This window comes from Vigna radiata, unplaced genomic scaffold (genome assembly GCF_000741045.1).
Source record: "Vigna radiata var. radiata cultivar VC1973A unplaced genomic scaffold, Vradiata_ver6 scaffold_230, whole genome shotgun sequence".
In the NCBI taxonomy this organism is placed as follows: domain Eukaryota; kingdom Viridiplantae; phylum Streptophyta; class Magnoliopsida; order Fabales; family Fabaceae; genus Vigna; species Vigna radiata.
The window spans coordinates 149468-155388 of NW_014543120.1; positions in this window are offsets into that span (position 1 = coordinate 149468).

The window sequence follows — 5921 nt, forward strand, 5'->3', positions numbered from 1 at the left end:
CAAACCCTAGAAAAGATGAAAAGGAGCCTAAGCATCCAAGAGATCCTCTCCAGAGAGCAAAATTAGGTCTGGCCGTTCTCCTCTATCAAAAGAATGACTCTTAACTCGCAGTAGGGGTATTTATAGGTGAGGAACGTGTCAAAAAACCAGCCCAAGCCCAGCGAGCCACTGCCCGACGGTTTGCCATAATCCTCCAAACCGCCCGGCGGCAATTGCCACCGCCCGACGGTTTCCCTCAGCACCGCCCAGCGTCAATTGCCATGCCTGCTCCTCGTCCTGGACCGCCCTGGACTCTTCAAATCTTCATTTTTCTGCTCTTTTCTTGAGTCAACAACCTGTATCTTTAACTCTTTTTTTCACTTTCTCAAAATTAGCTACAAAACAATGCAAAACAAGCAAAAAATTGCTAAAAACAACTTTTGTCTCTCTACAGACTCATTTATTGAGTTTTGCTTGATTCTATGCTCATTCCAAGTAGTAAAGGGCGTAATTTGGTCCAAATTGACATATGAAAATAATTGTTTTTCAACCTTCATCAGTAACGCACCTACTCCATTTCAAAGGTGTACGCAAGTGATCTTTGCAGAATTTATGGAGAAAAGCATAGAAGTCTTCATGGATGATTTTTCAGTATTTGGAGATTCTTTTCAGAGATGGTTAATCAACCTGGATGTGGTTCTTAAAAGGTGTGTTCAAACGAATCTTGTCTTGAATTGGAAGAAATGCCATTTTATAGTTACTGAAGGAATTGTGTTGGGACACAAGATTTTGGCCAGGGGGATTGAAGTTGACAAGGCAAAAGTGGAGGTTATTGAAAAGCTTCCACCACCATCAAATGTGAAAGGAATCCGGAGTTTCTTGGGCCATGCTGGTTTCTATTAGAGATTCATTAAAGACTTTTCAAAGATTGCTAAGCCATTGAGTAATCTGCTTGTCAAGGATACACCATTTGAGACGAGTTCTGAATGTTTGCAAGCTTTTGATGTCCTAACGAAAAACTTGACTTCTGCTCTAGTAACTATAGCTCCAGATTAGAATAAAGACTTTGAGCTTATGTGTGATGCCAGTGATTATGCAATAGGTGTTGTGTCGGGTCAAAGAAGAGAAAAAGTATGTCATGCTATTTACTATGCTAGTAAAGTCTTAAATGAAGCCCAGCTGAATTATGCTACTACAGAGAAAGAATTCTTAGCTATAGTTTATGCACTGGAGAAATTTAGATCTTATCTCATTGGATCTAAAGTCATATTTTATACGGATCATGCAGCTATAAAGTACTTATTAACAAAGCTAGACTCAAAACCACAGTTAATTAAGTGGGTGCTTTTGTTACAAGAGTTTGATGTAGAGATTCGTGATATAAAGGGAAGTGAGAACATAATTGCTGATCACTTATGTCAATTGGTTAACACTGAAGTAACAAGCAAGGAGAAAGAAATCTGGGAATCTTTTTCAGATGAAACTCTCTTGTACATTCAGCAAAGGCCATGGTTTGCTGATATGGCTAATTTTAAAGCTACAGGTGTTATTCCTGAGGAACTAAATTGGCAACAGAGAAAAAAGTTTTATTCTGATGCTAAGCAATTTATATGGGACGATCCGTATTTATTTAAGATAGGAGCATAGAATCTTTTGAGGAGATGTGTAACCAAGGAAGAAGTAGAAGGAATCCTTTGGCATTGTCATAATTCTCCTTATGGAGGACATTATAATGGAGAGCGAACGACTGCAAAAATTCTTCAATCAGGATTTTATTGGCCTAATTTATTTAAAGACGCTCACAATCATGCTAGGAATTGTGATAAGTGTCAAAGGACAGGAGCTATTTGAAGAAGGCATAAGATGTCGTTACAGGGTATTTTGGAAGTTGAAGTTTTTGATTGTTGGGGCATTGACTTTGTTGGGCCTTTTCCACCATCGTTTAATAATGAATATATTTTTGTGGTCATTGATTATGTGAGTAAATAGGTTGAAGCTATAGCATGTCCAAAGAATGATGCCAATACGGTGATTAAATTCTTGAAAAGGCAAATTTTCTCACGTTTTGGAACCCAGGGTACTTATTAGTGATGTGGGGTCTCATTTTTGTAATGCTCAGCTTGCTAAGGTACTTAGACATTATGGGGTGAAACATAAAGTGGTTGCACCTTATCACCCACAAGCAAATGGTCAAGCTGAAGTCTCTAATAGGGAAATCAAGAGGATATTAGAGAAGACAGTGACATTTTCATGGAAAGATTGGTCACATAAATTAGATGATGCTCTTTGGCCATACAGGACAACTATTAAGACATCCATGGGATTATCACCTTTTCAGATGGTATATGGGAAAGCATGTCACCTGCTAGTGGAGATGGAACATAAGACTTTGTGGGCTTTCAAATTTTTAAATTTTGATCCTCATGAAACTCAAAGCAAACCAAGAAATCAATTATTGGAGCTTAAAGAGATGCAGTTACATGCCTATGACTCATCCAAGAGTTATAAAGAGAAGGTGAAATTTTATCATGATAGGAAGCTGATAAAGAGAGTCTTCAATCCAGGGCAGCAGGTGCTATTATTTAATTCATGTTGAAGTTTTTTCTCGGGAAGCTCAAATCAAAATGGTCGAGACCTTTTGTCGTGAAGCGTGTATACCCAAATGGAGTTGTGGAGTTAGAAAACTCTAATAATGATGGTCAGCAGTGGAGTTTGGTGGTAAATTGTCAGAGGCTTAAACATTATTTGAGAGGAGAAGTGGAGCAATTCTGCACGGTGATGATGTTGGTGGATCCTTGAGGTTCGGGTCAGGCTCGTGACATTAAACAAGTGCTTTTTGGGAGGCAACCTAGGTTTTCTTTTTCTTTTTCTTTTGTACTTTGAATTTGTAGTATAGGAGAATTTTATCTTTGTGTCTATGCTTGGCTTGTACACTAACTCTGATGATGGTTTAATTTTATTGCATGATGAGTTATTTACTGATAATGATTGATTGTGGATAATGATTGAGAATGTGTGTATGCTGATATCCAGGTGAATGGTTCACTAACTGTGTGAACAGATGAGTAAGTGGTTTATGATTGTGATTATGATGCTAAGCATGATACATGACTGAGAAGTGAGAAAAGCATGTTGTGTGAGGTATTGAGCTGCGGATTTTTTATTGATGTATGTACTGCTCACAAGGAATCATAAATGATATTGCCTTAGTCTCGATAATTGATTGAATTGCATGTTTATGTCATATGATCAAGGCCATGTTTGGAAGCCCTTACTTAGCCAAATTTTTGCCCAAAGTGTTTTAAACGATATACCCTTTTTGAACCTTGGCCTTAAACAATATGAAAACCCTTGTTTGAATTGATTTACCTTGAGTTGGGTTGATAATAATTGTATGTGTTGAAAAGGTTCAAGTTTGGGGTTGTATGGGGAAAGTTGAAAGGCAAAAGAAAAAGCATTGAGTTCAAAAGTTGAAAAAGAAAGGAAAAGAAGAAAGAAAAAGCATGTAAAGTGAGCTCAATGTAAAACTAAATAGAAAAGGGAAGAAGTTGGGAATGAGTGAGATTGGTTAAAGAGAGAGTGTGCTTGAACTTTGAATGATGATTTAAACTCTCTTAACTCAAGCATTTTGTATTTCAGAAAAACCAATTTTTCTTGATAGCCCAGCCTCATTACAAGCCTTGGAAAAGTCCTTGTGATGACATTTGCATGTGAGGATTTTGATTATTTTAGATGAATGACAATATTTTTTTATGTAATATGTGAATGGTAGAGAGTAGAGTGACCTCCTAAACACTTGAGTGATTGAGTGAAACACTTGCTTGGTGAGAATTGTTGAAATCCATGTTTACATCTATGCTTAGTGGATTGATCATTCATGAATAAAACATCTGTTGGGAAAAATTGATTATGTGAACTAAATTGGATTGAAAACATGCATGCATCTTTATAGGATTCCACTGAAAATCTCAATTGTATAATAACTTGTTGTGAGAAAAAGGAATTTTGGAAAAGTGTTGAACTATTTGACGAAGAAGTGGAAAGCCAAGTTTTGTCTTGTTTGCTTGAGGACAAGCAAAGTTCTAAGTTTGGGGTTGTGATAACGGTCTAAAAACCGTTATTTTCATACTTAATTTTGATATCAAAACACACCCTTTATGGCTTAGAATGAGCTTAAAATCAAGTAAAACACGTAGTTGAGTCATGTGAGAGTCAAAAGTTGGTTTTAGAGATATTATGCTTGTTTTTACATTGTTTTGCAGGGTTTTAAGGTGAATTGAAGATGGAAGTGAAGTAAGGTAGACTTAGACCCGTGAAAGAGGAAGAAAAAGGATGAAAAGAAGGGTCAAGTGAACCACTGAGCTTCAGAATGGACCGCTGAGCGTCCAGTGCGATTAGGGGCAAACCGATCAACGGTAAAACTGACCGCTGAGCAGTTGATGGGTGTCGCACCCCATGCAAAATTTAATGTTCATAAAAGAATGCGGTATAGACTAGGAAGTGACTCCTAGGTCGTCTCTCAAGGACCAAATGTGGTTCAAGAATTAGGTCAGACACGAAGTGGGGAAGGGTTGTGAAAAGTTTTGTGAATGTAGATGAATAAAATTAAATTACGAATGCAAACAAAAATGCAAACACAGATGTAAAAACGGTTTCAAAGACAGAATGAAAATGGTTGGTCATTAACTCAATCACTATGCTTCCAATCACAAATTAACAACAGGTACACACTACTCTAATCCAAATCCAACACGAATCACCCAACTAAGCGAAGGCTAATTCGGTCTTCAAAATTGCAAACTAAGCGAATGCAATGTTAAAATCCAATGAGTCATCCACCATTCAGTCTAATCAACTAAGCGAAGATTAAACACCGATTAGGCAACTAAGCGTATACCTAATCACAGGCAGACAACAAATTAAATATTGAGCAAAATCAGAGTAGCAACATGGCAATTAAAATGCAAGAGTCTCATGAATAAACTACTCTAGCCTCTAATCTAGCACAGCTAACCGACTAAGCGAAGGTTAATCATGCTATCATAATTACGAACTAAGCGAACGCAATACATCTATTCCATCCTATGTGTTCTATACAGATCAATCAACCAAGCGAAGATGCAATCACCATTGGGCAACTAAGCGTATACCCAATGCAAGAACACAGTCAGATTTCATAGAATGCCAGACGGATGAGTCGTTATTCCTTGAACTATATTTAGTTTATTGCACTTAAATAAACCAGGGAATTGTGTTCAATTGTCTGTTATTTCCTCGTTTTCCGAATTCTGCTTAATTTGGTCGGAAATTCGTAATTGTGCTAATTTGGATTTTTTAAGCTGATTAAGTGCATTTCAGGTTGCAGGGAAGTTGTGGAAACATCATCTGGAGCATTAGGATATGGCGTGGCACATTCAAAGGCTCAACATTTAGTCATTTAGATTCTTATTAAAGTTGTAATTTCGTTTCCTAGAAGTCCTTAACTAGAATTAGGTGTTTTGGACCCTTTTAGGGGCAATTTTGTAAAAAACCCATATGTAGGACATGTGCCTTTTAGGTTAGGATTTTTAATTGATTGTGGACCCCATTTGGAAGGCAACTCTAGGTATTTGGAGGAGAATTGCCGAAACACACTTAGGCTCTCATTACAAACACTTCATACTTTTGGTTTTAGAGTTTTTCTCTCTTAGGGTTTCTTGTATGAACATGCCTTGAAGGAGCTTGTCTTGGTGATTTCGGTTTTGAGCCATTTCAATAAACAAGATGCAGATTTTCTTTGTTTCTTAACTCACTCTTGGTTATCTTAGCTTGTTGGTGGTGAAAAACAATTCATTTCCACTTCCATTTGCTTGTTTTTGATGCTTGGAGCTTGAGCTTTGGAGCTTGTCTTTGCATTTCCATGGTGGATGTTGGGTTTGAGTAACTTTATATTTCGTTTTCCT